The sequence below is a fragment of the Strigops habroptila genome, chromosome 1 (genome assembly GCF_004027225.2).
Source record: "Strigops habroptila isolate Jane chromosome 1, bStrHab1.2.pri, whole genome shotgun sequence".
NCBI lineage: Eukaryota > Metazoa > Chordata > Aves > Psittaciformes > Psittacidae > Strigops > Strigops habroptila.
In genome coordinates this window covers 70,671,917-70,689,305 of record NC_044277.2, presented here as the reverse complement: position 1 = coordinate 70,689,305, position 17,389 = coordinate 70,671,917, and the positions used below count along the sequence as shown (strand labels likewise).

Genomic DNA, 17,389 nt, shown 5'->3' with positions numbered 1-17,389 from the left:
CAGAGGAATACAGCTCGGGCACAGCTCTCCCTCTCCTGCTGCACAGTGAGGTAAGCCCTCCAGGAAGGATAACACTGCACAGGGAGAGCATCCTGCTGACCCCTGCACCCTTCCCGAGCCCCAAAATGATCACAAAGCACAGCTAGAGCTCCTATTTAAAGTTTCAAGCATTTTTCCTTTTTTTTCCATGCAGGTTTTCTAATCTCCATGTGTTTGTGGTGGGTTTTTTTAACCTGTCCTCATAACTCACTCCTTTTAATCCTAGGATTAGCCTTGTTGCCCTTCTCTGCACCTTTTCGAGAGCTTTAAGTACAACTAGTCTCTAGACGCAGGAATAGCTCGAGTTGGAGTGTTAACGCATCACTGCTACATGTCCTACAAAATCTCTGTTAAAACAAGCAATTGCTCAGCACCTTCATGAGGCAGCACAATTTCAGCTGTCCCTCAGAAGCACAACTTAAGGCAGTAGCTACCCACGTCCCTCCGATCCCCCTCTCGCTTCCCCACAGCCCCTAATTCATTCTTCTTTAGCAAAGGGAAAGCAAACCACATTCTTCAGGGCTGTTTCAGAAAACCTGATCAATGCTGCTTTGACATACCAGCAACACATGTTCCCATTTCAACAAATGGGAACATTTCAGGCAGACCACCACTTCAGATGGAGTGGGGCTCCGGGCTGCTGAATCAGCACTTTCCATCCTGCTGGCAATACAGAGTTATGCGACGCTTCAAAGGGAAGCAGGGGGAAAAGGGGGAAGGGAGGGGGGGGAGTGCGCTGGCACTTAAGCAGCAGAAGCGGGCAAGAGGATTTTGCCGGAGTTCATCTGCCAAACCAATTAACTGCAAACTGTTCGCATAAAGATGCCACAGTTTCAGCCCCAGCTTGCAGTACCACAGTTATACAATGAGAGACCCGTGCGTGCGCGGCTCGCCCCGGCGGGGAGCAGAGGCAGGAGGCACTCAGCCCTCACCGCCCTCTCGGGGCTGCCGGGGGGCTCCCGGGCACGGCGCCCGCACGCACCCGCACGCCGGGCGAGCAGGAAGGTGGCAGCACTCCCGAGTGGCGTTCTGCAAACTGCCCTCCCGCCAACACTGAACCCCGGGGGACGGGGGGACACGGGCGCGGGGAGTTGGGGCAGCACCGGCAGCACTTGGCGGGCCAGGTCTACCCACCCCCAGCGCGGGACGGGAAAGCCCAGCTCCCGGCGCCGCTGGAGAGAGGCACGAAGCGGGCGAGCAAACAAAACGCGGCGCGGAAGCCCCGCGCTGTGGGAAAGAGCCGCTCCCCGGAGCCCCGCGGCGACCAGCCGCCGCCCGCTCCCCGTCCGGCCCCGGGGGCTGCTCGCCGGGTGCCGGGAGGTGCGGGGGGCGCTCCCGGCGGGTACGGCACGGCGAAGGCGGGGGGGGCTCGCCGGCGTCCCCAGGAAAAGGAAGTTTGCTCTCCTCCTCCTCCTCCCACCGGCCTCCGCCACCGAGGAGCCGGCGAGCCCTCACCCACCCCACCCCAGCCTCCCCCCGATGCTGTTCCCTCGGGGCAGCCGCCGCCGCCCCCCCCTCAGCGCGTCCCTCGCTGCCCTCCGGCTCCTTACCTGCTGGGCGGCCGACCGACTGGCCGGCACCCCCCCACAGGGCGCCGCGCACCCGCCAAGTTTCGTGCGGGAGCAGGGGGTCGGGGGAAGGGTCGTGCGCGGTGGCGGCGGGGCCGGGAGGGCGGATGGGGAAGGGGAGAGAAGGGATATGGCGGGGGGGGCGTCCTCCGGGCGGCGGGGAGGAGGGGCACGGGAGAGCGAGGGCAAACGCTGTGAGCCACGCGCCTCAGAAGTAACGAGAAAAATCAATAAATAAATAAATAATAAAAATAATGAAATGCTGAAATTAAATCAATTAAAGAAGCGAATAACAACAAACCAAAACGGAAAACACACCGGACGGGGCCGCTCAGCGCCTCCGCAAGGCGACCCGGCGCTGCGGGAGGGATCTGCGGAGAAAACTTCTGCCCGCCCGCGCCGCCGCCGCCGCCGCTGCCGCTGCTGCTGCTGCTGCCGCCGCCGCCGTCTCCCGGTGCTAACGGCGCCCCGCCGCCGCCGCGCTCGCGCCCAGCTGACTCCCGGCGGCGCCCCGCGCCCCGCCCCGCTCCCGCCCCGCGCCCGCCCCCGCCGCACGCAGCCGCAGCCCCGGCCCGCGCCCTGCCGCCGCCCCGGCGAGGGCAGGGGGCAGCCGGGAGTGCCGGCGGGGCGCTGCGCTGCGCTGCGCTGCGCTGCGCTGCGGGTGCGGGGCCGGTGCGGGGCTCCCTGGTGGCACCCGCGCGGGGTTTGGTTTGGGGGGGAGGCTGCGTTGTCCTTAAAGCCAATACAGCACCCGCGGCATCTGCGAACTTTCCCCCATCGCCCCGCGCTGCCCTCCCGCTTCTCCCCGCAGCGCTGCCGAGGGAAGGGACCCGGGTCCCCTCCGGCTTGCGCCCCGGCAGCAACGAGCCGTGCTCCCTGGCTGTGCGGGGAACTGCTCCGTGCTGCCCAACACCCTCATCTGCCCCGATCCCCGGTGCCGGCAGCACTCCTGCAGCCTGCCGCTTCTAACTTGGGTGCAGAGAGACCTGTGGTGTGTCACCCCGTGGGTCACCAGAGCTTTACCCAAGCTCCAAGCAATCCTATTTGCAAGCAGCTTGCAAAGAACTCGGGCTGCGAACAAGCTCTTTTAGGGGAAGTGGAGATGCGCGCTTCCCTGGGAGCTACTGTTTAGAAGCGTGTAGGCTTCAACGCAAGCTACCGTGCTCCGGGATGAGAGGAGTATTCCGTTCACCAGACGCAATAACACCTCTCGTAAGAAGTGGTCAGCACTATAAAAGGAAATCAAGTCCAGGGAGAAGTGGTAGAAATCTCTGGGCTTTTCCTCCCAAGACAGATGTTTGTACGCTAATGGGAGCATTGTGGCTGAGCGCCCGAGCCGAATATGTTTTGAAATGTAACATGAAACCTTCTTTGCTCTGCTCATTTTCCTTCGTGGCTCTTCTTCACTGTATTTAAAGGAATGTTTTTGTTATCAGCCGCCCTCTCCATCCCCGTGTTTCCAGCCTGGTCTGATCTCTCTCTGTTCTCACCACTCGCTCTCCCTGCTTGACTCCTCAGATTATCTCTCTGGTTCCCTCGTGTGTCACCTCAGCCTCTCGGACACACGTGCCGCCCTGCTGCCCGCTCACTGCTCACCCTCCTCGTGCTGCCGGCTCCCCGGCCTCTCCCCAGCACCACGCTTTGCTCAGCCATCTCCACTTGATGCCGTGCTGAGCGTTGCACTTTACCCTGTCAGCACCACTAGCACTGGTCCCATCCCATTCCAGCCTGGCCCCTTGGGAGCTAGCTCCGTGCGCTGCTCCCAGTTCTCAGCCCCCAGTTCACCCTTGTCTTCCCACCATCAGGCTGATCTGCCCTGACTTGCTATGAGCCATCGGTCACCCTGATTGTGTGGTTTTGGGCGTCCAGTTTCAGAGTGCTGGTACCTCACCAGAGGAGAAACTGCCTCGCCTCTGCTACTAGCAGAAGGCTCCTGTCCAGTTTACTACCTGGTGAAAAGGTGAGGACAGGTTGTATCAGACGTCTGCCTGAGATTACTCCAGAGGTAAGGAAGCATCTACTACCATGCCTGACTCCAGGAACAGCATGGCTGGCGTCATAGCCCCGTGTGCTGGCATAAGAAACTTTCTATACCTATAGATCGTAGAACGATAGAGCAGCCCAAGTTGAGAGGGACCTCTGAATATCATCTGGTCCAACCTTTCATAGGTTTCATGTCCCGCACGACATCCTTGTCTCTAAATTGGAGAGACATCAATTTGATAGATGGACCACTCGGTGGATAAAAAACTGGCTCGATGGCCGCACGCAAAGAGTTGTGGTAAATGGCTCGATGTCCAGTTGGAAACCTGTAACGAGTGGTGTCCCTCAGGGATCGGTGTTGGACCGGTCCTGTTCAACATCTTTGTCGGTGACATGGACAGTGGGATTGAGTGTGCCCTCAGCAAGTTTGCCGATGACACCAAGCTGTGTGGTTCGGTTGATACGCTGGAGGGAAGGGATGCCATCCAGAGGGACCTTGACACGCTTGTGAGGTGGGCCGATGCCAACCTTATGAAGTTTAACCAAGCCAAGTGCAAGGTCCTACACCTGGGTCAGGGCAATCCCAGGCACAGCTACAGGTTGGGCAGAGAAGAGATTCAGAGCAGCCCTGCAGAAAAGGACTTGGGGGTGTTGGTTGACGAGAAGCTTAACATGAGCCGGCAGTGTGCGCTTGCAGCCCAGAAAGCCAACCGTATCCTGGGCTGCATCAAAAGAAGCGTGACCAGCAGGTCGAAGGAGGTGATCCTGCCCCTCTACTCTGCTCTTGTGAGACCCCACTTGGAGTACTGCGTACAGTTCTGGTGTCCTCAACATAAGAAGGACATGGAGCTGTTGGAGCGAGTCCAGAGGAGGGCCACGAGGATGATAAGAGGGCTGGAGCACCTCCCATATGAAGACAGGCTGAGAAAGTTGGGGCTGTTCAGCCTGGAGAAGAGAAGGCTGCGTGGTGACCTCATAGCAGCCTTCCAGTATCTGAAGGGGGTCTACAAGGATGCTGGGGAGGGACTCTTCCTTAGGGACTGTAGTGGTAGGACAAGGGGTAATGGGTTCAAACTTAAACAGAGGAAGTTTAGATTAGATATACGGAAGAAGTTCTTTACAGTGAGGGTGGTGAAGCACTGGAATGGGTTCCCCAGGGAGGTTGTGGATGCTCCATCCCTGGCAGTGTTCAAGGCCAGGTTGGACAGAGCCTTGAGCCACATGGTTTAGGGCAAGGTGTCCCTGCCCATGGCAGGGGGGTTGGAACTAGATGATCTTAAGGTCCTTTCCAACCCTTACGATTCTATGATTCTATAAAAGGAGCCTATATGAGGTTATCTGGCACCCTGTCCTACCACAACTTGAAAGCCCTCAGTGATGGGGACTCCTCCATGTCCCTGGGGAGGTTGTGCCAGTGGATGATTGTTCTCATGGTAAAAAATTTCTTTCTTGTATCAAGATGAAACCTCTCCCAGTGCAACTTGTACCCGTTACTGCTTGTCTGCTCCCTGTGGCTCCTTGTGAAGTGAGAGCCTCTGTCGTTTTTGTAGCCATACATGTGCCTGTATGATTTGACCAGGGTTTGTGCAATAGATGTCCAGTTCTTGCTGCTTTCGCAGAGCCTGCTGCCAGGGGCACGACCAAGGGCTTTGACACACGCCTCTTCTAGATACTGTTGAATGCTATTTGCCCCGGCAGATTCTTCAGCTGTGCAATGAAACGGTTATACTTTGTCATGCATAGTATTTCCATCCTGGAATATCAATTTACAGCCTGGTGTTACTGGGTGTCCTCAAAAAGCAAGAAGTGAAAGGAGAGAAGTTATATAACTGGGTCGGCCTTGCAGAGCTGACTGGCCACTGGCGGGATTGCGCCGCAGGGATTCCCTCCTTCCAAAACATCCCTTTTCTTCCCCAAAAGTCTGTGTGTTACCTCAACCTCAAAGGCACTTAGCACATTTTAGCTCAAAACCAGAGACCACCCTTACGGCCATGGTGCGCTGCATCCGATGCTGAAGGGAACCTGGAGGGGTAAAGCCCAGGTATTTCTGTACCACCACGCAGTCAGCCACCTGGCTGTCTTCCAGCATGCTCTTCCTTTAAGTGTGCTCACTGTTTCTCTACATAAGACTGCTGATCCATCAGTTAATCATATTGAGTAAGTACCTAAAATTAACTTTTAAATTATTAATGCATGAGAGCATATCCGTTTGCCATGCACATTATTTTAAAGGATTACAGTGTGTACACTGAAGGCCATTAGTGTTACATTTTTAAGACAGTAAATTGACTTGTATGGAAATCAGAAGAGTTGATGGATTCCTCTATGAATGCCTTTGACAATGATAAAATGTTCAATTGGATTATTATTAAGCATGTGTCTGTACTTAAATTTCTTTCTAATACATACAAAAATAAGAGACTGCCCAAGCCTTGATAGTATAATACGTTTCGTTTTGTGGTGAGTTAGAAAAAACAGATACACACAAGTATTGAAAATACTCCTCTGACAAATAAAAACACTAGGAAAAATATGTTTAGTTTCCTAGACTACAGCTGTGTCGTTCAAGACAAAACTGTACTGTCATAAAGTTGTTTATCCAAAATAGCACCATTAGAACTGTTACATGTAGAAGTAGCAATGCATCCTTTCAGTAATGGCAGTGAAGGGCATACTTACGGTAGGCATCTTCTTTTTCCTTAACTAATGAATCTCTGAAAAAAAACCTGTAGTGTGCCAGATCATGAAAATAACAGCCTAAAATACCAATATTTTTTCTAAGAAAAAAAAAAAAGATGACATTTTCTGCAAGAAAACACACACAAGAAATAATGAAGGCGATAACATTCTCCGACTGTGTAAACATTATTTCTGCTCAAGGACAGTCCAACAAGTAAAGGCAAACATCGGTGCAAAAGCCTTCAGTGCCTTCAGGGCTTCTGTGCCAGGGATTGTGCTCAGAAGTTTGTCCCAACTCCTTGTTTTGTTCTTCTTTGCAGTGGTTAAGGTTCGGATTAGAGAAGACTGATTCCATGGACCCCTGATGGAAGAACTAGTGAGACTCCCCAGCCATGCTCAGGGGCATCCAGGGCACTGGGGGAGAAGAGGGGCAAGGTATGCAGTGCCCTCTGAGGTGGAAAGGGTCATGCTATCTCCCAGCTACCAAGCTCAGAGCATGTTGTACAACTGGGTTTAGGATGTCAGTTTATTCTCTAATTTACTGCTTTCAAAATATGAAGAAAGCCCAGAAAATGCCCTCTTTACAATTTATACTTCTCAGAAAACTTACATTAATATAAGTTTGTTGTGTGAAGTCTTCAGAAACAGGTCTGGAATACAAGCAGAGTATGGGCATTCTCTGTCTATTTAGTGCTACATTTAAGACTCAAGACCTGAGAATAAATGGCTGTTGGAGTTCAAGTACAGTGGACTTGGTTTGCTTTCCACAGAGACATGAACCCTGCAGGGTGACTTTTTTTTTTTGGAACTCATCCAAAGGACACTAAGCTCTACAATTCAGTTAGAGCCAAGAGAGAAAAAGGTCATTTTAAAGTTTTATTAAATTGACTAATGAAAACTGTCTAGTAGACACGAAGTTTTCTTTAGAAGCATTCTGAGATTTCACATATATTCTGAGAAAGGGCGTAATTTTCTTTTCTATTATGTTGATTTTGGAAATGAAAATCCAACAGCAGAAGATCTGAAGAGATCAGAATCTGGCCACTGCTTTCATTCTCAAAGGCACTCTCATGAAAGAGTTATATGAAAGTCAGCATTGAGCATCATCTTTAACTAGTAGAATGCGCTGATAAAAGACTTCAGAGAACAAAAAAGGGTCAACATCGTCATTGTTACCTAGTAGGTATATAGGCAGAAATGTGACCAACCTTTAAAATGGTAGTAAGTTTCTTTTGTCATGGATAAGGCTTTTCACCTTTAATAGACAGGAAGTCTTCTAACACATTAGAATTTTAACAAAACTTAGTCTGGAACAAAACCAACTCGAAATTATTATTTCTGTTGGTTTTACTGTAGTTGAAGCAAATGCTTCAAATGTTTTTAAAAGTTACTCAGAACAAAATAAGTCTTTTAATGTAAAAATAGAGGGGAAAGGGGAACACCATTCTTCTTCCTTTTTGTCTACATCCTTCTTTTCCATTGTACTTATTTTATCACTGTATGGTGGAGTTGGAAAGCTGAAAGGGGAAAGGAAAGCTCTAAGATAGAAACTAAACATGTTTATAAAAACATTCACTAAATATAGCTGTATGAGCTAAAGGATACAGATTGTATTTCAGTATTCACCAAAAGACTGACATTTTCAAAACTTTACATGTTTTCCTCCAGTATTCACTCAATTCTGTTTTTCACCTGACCCAGAAGAAACTCCATCAAGAGCTTAGATAGTTCATCTTCTGCCTAGTTGTTACCAAGAGGATTTCTTAACATTATCTGAGCATAAAAAAAACTTTTTCTCTCGTCGGTCTCTGAAAAGACTAGCAACAGAAAAAGAAGAGCTATGGTATCACCATAACTGAATAAACTCACTGTGTTCATAGACTACATTGTGGAGATTTACTTTTTGTTGCTAGGTAAGTTATATTTCTATTTATTTACAGCTTTTTCAAAAGGCTCAACAGTCAGGGACATTTTGTAATTTGAGATGGAGCCCTAGGCTCCAGTGAGAGAGATGTGCTCTCTGGGCTGTACAAAATAGAGCAGTTACACAAGGTGGTAGAGAGAAGGGAATTTTAAGATATACTGATCATCCAAACAGAAGGAATTAAAAAGACGAATACATTCAGCCCACCCTTCTACAAAAACACATCTGTTCCCAGTGCTAGCCCCACAATTAACATATTGACTGATTCAACATTAATAACTGTAAATTGCTGCATTCTCTCAGTTCCGATAAAGTGTTAAAGAAAATGGGTACTTTTGGATATCAAAGATGTTAAGTGAAATGACATGTTAAAAGTGTTTCACTTTTTTCAAATCAAAGTCAGCTGCTTTCCAGATGCATAATAAGTTTTCAAGTAGGATGCCAGATAACACTAGATGGGAAGAAAAATTCAAAATTATACTGCAATAGGAGGAGATTCAGTTCAAGCTATACTATATATTCTCATTTTTGACATGAGAAATCGGGATTTATTCAAAACATGTAGTGCTCATTGACAGCTTTGCCACAGAGGAGGAGAGAACGCAATGAGAACTGAGACTCAAAATGAAATCCAGCCACACTACAGTCAGTGGCAAAACTCTTATGGAGCTTAGCACAACCGTGATTTCATCTTGAGTATTTTTGTGGTTCCTGGGGAGGGGGGGGTAAAATAAGAATAAAGACAGAAAGAAAACCATCAATGCCATAACTTGCCCTGCATGCTGAAGCTTTTAGGAGCATATTTTATTGCTGCTGTAGCAGGATCATCAAGCTAATGCCATCCAAAAATCAGAAACGTTTCAGTGATGTAAACAAGAAGGGATTGCATAGAAGTAGATTTTACCAAGCTGAGAGAAAGACATAGAATCTAGCTGTGCTGGACCCAAACCAGATCTTCCCTCAGTTTGTGCACTGAGCTGTGTGCTGATCCCAACATCCTCTGAATTAAAATGTGCCTCTGTACAACACAGCCTTGCAAGGTGTCAGTGTGCCTCGTATTGGCTTGTAGGGGAGGGATGTGGAGCTGAGGCATGCATTAGGCAGGTTCTCTCTGTGTCCTGCAGGCACCACCACTCTGCAGCAGCCAGTTCATGTCTTACGCCTCTCTCCAGTGCAGGCCAATGCAAAGTTTTGAAAGCATTCCCATCATGTGGCTTTAAATGAGCAAAACGTGGATGTCTAATAGTCAGTTGAAGTCTGAGCTGGACTTCTTGTATTCACACTATTTCCAAAGGAAGTCATATTTTGCTTTCCTGGTGCAGAATTACAAAACAAATCACCAAACCAAAACAAACATACACTGCATTATCATCTAAATTAATCCCTTGTCATAAAGTTGTAATCTTTTGCAAACTCTCCTTAGCCAATTAAGCATAACCTTTCTGGAAATCAGCTAGAAGGAAGAGATTCCCTTGCCGCATCCATAGTGAACAGTGGGTAGGCTGCTTACACAGAGTATTGAGAACTTGCATTAAAATACAAGTTGTGTCTGCAGTGATTTAAAATTATATTTTCTAAAAGTCTTGTATATTTATTCAACTATAAAAAAGGAGTAAGAAGTCATTCACCTGTCTAAATGATTTCCTTTTGTTTGGAAAAATATTTAACCAGACAAAGAAATAATGAGAATGAGACTGAGGCTTTGCAGTTAGTGCACTGTTTTAGGACAGGAGAGACCTGACTTTGACTTTGCAATGTAAGAAAGTAACTACTTACTGTTACGAACTGTCTTAACTCTTCCTGCTCTTCTCCATTAATAAATTAATGCAAAGCTATTTAAAAAAGACAAACTGAAAGAATCTCATGCTAGAATGTCATCCAACCTGGGGAGAGGGTCAATTTCTTTGGAAAGCAAAGCAGAGATTTTAAACTACATTTTCTCCACCTAGCGTGGGTCATCTAATCGAATTGTAAGAAGAAAATTGTCAGATCTGTCATCTTATCCCGGTATCTGTATTAGGCTGAATCTGGTACGTGTGCCCAGAGAATGCCTCTGTCTGCAGAGGCCACATTCCTCATTTGCAAATCCTGATGGGACTTGCACTTCAGATTGTCTGGCCACAAGCAGGCATTTACTGTATCTTTGTTATAGAGGAAAACTTGGAGGGCAAATTGTAACTTGTGATATACATCCTTTGTTAAGAGAACAATCTTTCAAACCAGAAAGGACTGCCTTGTAGTTGCTGTCCTGACAAAACACAGATCTCCTCTCCTCTCGAAACTGTGAAGGCTGTTCTCTGTCAAAGGGGATCCTTGCCATGATTGTCAGATGTATGCAAATAATCTGCATATATTCTTAGTGTGATTTGTAACATTCTTAAGAAGTTAATTTGGAAGGATTGTACATTTAGCTATCAAAGAATGTAATTAAAGTTACTAAGATCAAGTTTTCCCTAATTGTTTTCTTCTGATGCTGTATTAGATGTGATATGGTACAACACAGTAGCCCAGACGTTCATTTTCAGCAGTACTGTAGGTCGACAGGCAGTGAGAAGTCTAAAGGAGGCTCACAGGAGCTACTACAGCAGCTAAGAGGAGATCCTCTGGTGCTTCTCAGGAACTTCGCACCATCCAGTGCTGGAACTTTGAGGGAGGCAACTGTCTCACTGATGGTCTAAGATTTAGCTATGATTTATCCTATTTTTCTAAACTTAGTAGTGCATTTGTGCCTAATACCATTAGCCATTTGGACTAATCAAAAAGATTAGTGAAAGAACAGAAAATATCTTTGCAGAAAAGACTTTAAGGACAATTACACCTACCAGGCAAGATCCATTCCTTCTCCTTCACCAAGCACCTTTTTAACACACGCTACCCCATGAAGATCTAGCCATCTTGCTGGATGGCTAAAAGGGGGCTCCCTTGAAGCAGGAACATAACTCCTCTGTGAGCACTGGCCCACCTCACAGGCGTGGGTTCCATTCCACGCAGCCCTTGTTCTAAGATGACAGATAACATTTCTGGCCTTACATTGATCGCTTTGTAGGTTCTCCCTCCTCTCCTCGAAGATTTGGTGATCCTCTTACACTGGTTATTGTCTGTGAAGCATTTGAACTGACCTTTATTTCACCCATGCCTCAGGGATGAGATCATTTAGAAAATGCCATATAAGAAAGAAAAAAAAAAGGCTTCATTCTGTGAACCACAATGGGGTGACGATACAACAAGGATATTTACAGCGAATCAATGAATCTGTCTAATTACTATCCTCTAATTTAGAGCATTTGCTTCTACAGTGGGAGGCAGACTACTGGTGGATTGTTCCTCCCTCTTTAAGACCTAGAGCTACATATGTCATATTGTGAAAATGTGATACCAAATTGATTCTAAAAAATTGCCTTCAGATTACTCACCAGGAAGCAATTGGAGCCAGGCCAGGAGCAGATGGCAACTCAAAAGGCAATCCTCTTCCTCCTCGGGAAGTACTATTACTTTGTACTTCAGTAGCAGTATTGATCTGAGAAACCTGCTGCCTTTTACAAACAGTAACAAATTTCATAGTGCCCTGGTAGCACAGTGAGTAGAATTTCTCTGCTTTAGCACGTGGGGGAACTGATGCATGTGGAAGTTAGGTTTACACCATTCCCATGCTCACAGTTTTCCAAGAGACTGCATTCTCCAGCTGAAGAAAAATCTGCACCTCTAAAATCCCAGCATTCTGCCACCAGCTTGGCACCCAAGCACATGAAGTTAAGGGATGCTAATTAGAGGCAGAGGCAAGCCATTGGCTAAAAGAGACTTTCACAAGCCGCAGAAGAAGGTTCATAGCAGGACCAGAGTGGCTCAGCCCTGGGTTGTGCTGTGTATGCTCACCCCATGAACCCCTGGGGAGTATCCAGCTACTCCTGAAACTACTTGCCAACACCTCTGGACAAAGCACCTCTTGGACAAGTTAAGCACTTGTTTAAAGTAGAACTGAGATTCTGAAGAATACCAGCCAGGTGTAATACCCTGCAGCACGGCTGGATACAGGGAACCTGCTGAGATGGTGAAACTCTCCACAAACAGGCAGTCAGTATGCTTCCCTAGTCAGGGCCAAGCAAACTCTTTGGCAATGAAAGAGACATTTTTAAAATGGAAAAAGCAGGAAGATTTTCCTACTTATACACTGATACAGTAACCAATACAGTCATGATATTGAAATGTGAAGAATTTCAGCCCAAATGTTGGGGGACGGTATAAGTAAGTTAATTTGACAGTGGGAGAAAGCTTGCATATTTCTCAGACCTTATTTTATACGCAATGAGGTCAAAAACAAAACCCTCAAGCATGAACAACATTGAGCACACAGCAAACAACTCTGCTGTAAATTACAGTGAATATCCGCAAAAGCAGATCTTAAATGGGTATAAAGTCTCTATAGAAGTGGAGCTATAAAAACATGTATCAGCAAAACGTTATCTTCATGTTGTGTGAAATACATGGCACGATTTGCAAAGTTCACAATAGCGTTTAGGTAGATTTGGGAACTTTAGCATGATTTGAAGTGGGGATTCAGTTCACAGAGGTTTTATTTCATGCTTATGGAAGCGTGATTTCTCAGGGATCTTTAAAAATTTACTCTTTCAAAACAGAAATCCTTTTAGAATGATCTTCGCCATATAGGTTAGCGAAGGAGAAAAAGAAAGCTGAAACGGTGGCAAACCACCTAGGAGACAAAAAATACTAGTTTCTGAAGGGGCAAATCCCTTTTTTCAACTAACAGTTCCAAAAGTTAGTATACAAAGAACGAGTACAATTTACTTTTAAAAAAGGTGTTTTGCTTTATATAATTTAATTAATGTATTGATCTGAATGTATTTCAGTGCTGACACTCTTACCCTGACAGGCTACTTTTCAAGAAAGCAGGCTGTATTATGTACTAGGATGCAATTCTTGTCTCAGTGAGGTCAAAGTGCAAGTTCAAGTCAGACTTGATTTCTTCATCTTTAAACTCTGCAACCCATATTGTATAGTTAAAAGTCACTCTTTATTTTAATTGCTTATATGCTAATACTTTTTTATTAATACATATATTTTATACTAAAATACTAATATTTTAATTGTTCTTTATTTCTAGGAAACTGAACTTGAGGTCTTTATATTATTTCTCTACTTAAAACCTTCCCACACATTGAGGCAATGAGGTAGGGCGTCTTTCTATTGCCATGTGTGGACATTAAGAAATGGCGAGAAATAGAAGTATTTCTTCAGGAAAGTAAAACACTACCTAGTTGTAAGTTTGCAGAAAACAAACACTGACTGACCCTAAAATACTAGTACTGAACCTTGTGCTCAGATAGTCCTGATATTTGAAGTCAAAGGATCATTTCATTCAGATGCGTAGAGCCCTGGCTGGGGAACACGGCCCTCATCATAATAAAATGCAGGCATCCGTTATCACATGATAATCATACATAGCTATATAATTTCAGCATCATGTCATAAGCATTTCTGCTGCATAACCAAGCATGAATATTTCTGGAAAACACCAGTACCTCTATCATATGATAGGACAAAGACCAAAGGGCATGCAGGGAAGGGAACAAGAGGGAGCAGGCTGTGCCCTGAATATACTATTAAAAACATGTGATTTGGCACATATGGTACAGCATGTACATCCATGCTCTAGGGATTGATTAAAAGCACATTTTTGAGTTACACCATGTCATGGCAAAGCAAGGATCACATTTAAAGATGAGGATGATGGTGCAGAACAGAGCCGATGTGGAACTGGAAGGCACAATGAAACTCATGCTTTGAAGGACATGGGACTTTGGAAGTATGTGGAAATAAGCAAATTGTCTTCCATGACCAGCAAAAATCCCAGTCTCCCTTTCTTCTTGGAAAAATACAGAAGCCAGTAAAGAGTAATCCACCATCCTCATTCCCAATATTTATATTACAACAGCTCGTGGGTACTCTGCTTGCATGACCAGCATGTTTGTGCTGGTCAAACGGTGGAAAACATTTCATTAGCTGATAGAGCTATTAGCTGATCTCCATCTGATTAGGTGCACCCCATCACTGAATACCCCATAATAGAACTTAACCTCAAGTGCAATCATAAGAAGTCAAGTTGTTCTTACTTTCTTTATCAAGAGGGTTTTGCAACATAGCTGCACTGCTGCAAACTCACAATGCAATCACTGGATTCTTCATTAAGTAGAGCCTTGAATGTATGGCAACACTGGCACAGTTGTATCTGTGCAATCTGCCCCTGATGTATATGAGTCCTAAGGACCACTGATAACAACAGAACTGGCTGGGGCAACTTGGGTAAGCCATCCACTAACTATCTAATTGCAGGTAGTCATGGCAGGCAGAAACTCTGAATACTTGAGAACTCCCATTGTCTAATTCAGTCTTAAGAAATTCTCCTACTTAGTGTACAATCCCTTTCATGAGTTTATCAAGCTAAATGATAAAGCAATTTAAGTTACTTCTCTCCCTTCAGATCTTCCCAATTAGAAAGCTGTCAGAATGGCACTGCTCAGGTAGTCTGCAGCCATCTTCCAGTTTCCAGCCTAAATATATTCACAGCCAATCTTATTTCCTTCCTGCCACCATTTGTCTGTCTGGTCTATTTGTGACTCAGTCCTTATTTATGACTCACCCATATGAAAGATAAGATTTGTGGCTTAGCAAGTGGCCTAATTGCCCAAGCGATGATTATATTAGAAATGCTCAAAAGGAAACATGTGAGTGCCCTTCTTAAAATCCAATTAAGGAAATACATTTACATCTAAACAACTCTAAACAAAAACTTAAAAATCCATTTGACCTGGAGTTTCCTTGATAAATATTTATGCTATGTTTACTAATTACTGCAGCAATTTTCTTCCTGATCCTCTTGTTCAACGTTTGTGCAAGAAAAAAGGCAAGGCAGTGTTGATTATACGATTACACTACCTGCCTCTGTTTCATTAGCGTCCCATTGTGGGAGTGACCAGCTTTCATGATGTCCGTGCTAGACTGCGGTTCAGATGAGCTTGGTGGAGCTGAGGGTATGTGGGTGACTTGGCAGAACAGCTGGAACAAATGGCAAAAGTTATCTTTGCTCCTCTCCGAGGGAGCATGTTCTGGCTTTGGTTCGTCAGCTCTGCCCCATAAAGGTCCGGCTGGAATTTCAGCTGCTTCTGGATGTTGGGATAATAGCAGTGGACAACAGCATTTGTCATGTCCATGTGCTTAGATCTCACTCCTGCAACATACTAATTGTGCTGGAATTGAAGGCTTTGCAAGAGCAAAATTAAAAGGTCATAGCCTGTCTGGAGAAGGACATTTTAGTAGTAGTTATTCGTTTTATTATTCTTGCAGGACGAGCTAGAGGCTTTAGGAACAGATGAGATCCCCATCGTCCTCAGCACCATAAAAAGTCAGAAAAAATGGCTGGTTCTTGCCCCAGAGAGGCTTACATTTGGTGGAGAAATAGAAAACATTTTCTTGGAAGATGCTATCTTTTTTCGTGGCAGTCTATCAAATCCCAGTTTCAGCTTCACTATCCACCATCTATTTAATGAATGTTATTTCAGGCTCGACCCTCAGCTGGCACAAGTCAAACATCGTGCTATGTAAGTCAGCTGAGCTGTGCTGATTTATGCTTGCAGCGTCACTTCAGCAAAGACAATGAAGTTAGGCCAACTGACATCAGCACGGGATCTGGCCCTCAGATGCTGTCAATGCCATTTAGTGCCACTCTCCTGTTTCCACTTCTTCCTTAGTGTGTGGAGAGATTATTCTGGCTGACTGCAACCAGGAGCCAAGCGTGACTCGGCTCCCCTTCCTGCTCCCAGCCTCCTCCCCAGCTCATTAACTCCCGGAGGAATGGGGGGTGTGGGAGGGAGGAAGATCCGGTCCTCTAGAGGTGGTTCCATTTATAAATATTGTCTTTACTGATAATTTCTTGTAGTTGCTTGTAGAAGTCTTTTAGGCTGAAGCAGAAGGCACACTGCAGATGGCAAGGATATTTTTCACAGTTTTTATGGTGGATAACAATATACTTGACATTTTGCTCATTAAATGTGAGCCTTGGTATGTGAGTAAACATGCTAGGCATCTGCGCTCTAAAATTACCAGTGTGAAAAGCAACAACTCAAATGTTTCAGTCAATAAATGTACAGCACAGAAGCAACATTCAGCAACTTTCTGAATGCTGTGTGCAAGGCGAGGACTGAGTTTGCAGTATTACATGGAACACTCTAGAACCAACAAGGAGGAAATAACATATTGCTTTACAGTCCATACTTTGCAGAGAGAGAATTACATCCAAAAATCTCTAAAGTCAATGTAAACACGTGGTAGACCATACCCATCAATTCGTGTTTCTAGGGGAAATAACATGTGCATAGTCAAGATGCAAAAACACATTGGAAAGAAAGGAAGGTAACCAGAATGAGCTGAAAAGGAGGAAGAGGTGGTCTATGGAGGGAAAGGCAGTTTGCCATTGGAGGAACAGTAGACCAGGACAAGAAGGGGCAGAAGGATGGATATGTGGTGCAGTGTGGGTAGTTGTGATGAGTGACCAACCAGCAGGAGATCAAAGAGAACAGGTGCCACAGAACTGATTCTTCTCCTTTCTACCACAGGAAGGTTTCTACTACCTGTCTTTCTTTTGACACATTCTCAAAGAAATAAAAAAGAGAAAGGAGGAAAACTCAGATGGAAAGGCAAGCTGGAAGGGTAAGATAGCTATGAGAAGACAACCAATTTGTTACTTAATTCTGTATGATGGAAATGGACATGAAGAAAGTGAGACTTACCATACCAAATGGTGATTTATTTAAAAAAGACTGGGAGGATTAAGCTAATGCTAACTCCTTCGTTATCCTCCATCTCTCAGAGCAGTATTGGCCTATACAACTTTTTATTTTTTTTTAATTTCCCAATACACATAGATGTCCTCTCCCTTTTCTCACTCTCAATTAAGTCTATCTTCATCCCAGTGTAAAATTTCTCTTTCTTTTTTGACAGTTAGTCTTCAAGTCATGTATATTTTTTCCGTTTCCCTCCAAATAAAAACCATCAAAATATTTTATTGCCTTCAGGGAGTCAGCTCTTCGGTATACCACATCATGATTTGAGAGACACTGATGAAATGAAAAGGTTTCAAAATCAGGCTGAAGTAAAACTCTAAACTTGACTATACTACTCTTGA

General features: G+C 45.4%; 1 protein-coding gene across 2 annotated transcripts in view; it reads right to left on the bottom strand.

The window, feature by feature from the left end:
• The window catches only part of GRB10 (growth factor receptor bound protein 10), a 145,760-nt gene extending 143,713 nt beyond the window's left edge, over positions 1 to 2,047 (bottom strand). For both annotated transcript variants that reach the window (XM_030496536.1, XM_030496555.1), the window contains exon 1: positions 1,926 to 2,047. The gene's annotated coding sequence lies outside the window, so the exon portion shown is untranslated. The remainder of the gene's footprint in view (positions 1 to 1,925) is intronic.
• Between the last annotated feature and the right edge of the window lie 15,342 nt (positions 2,048 to 17,389).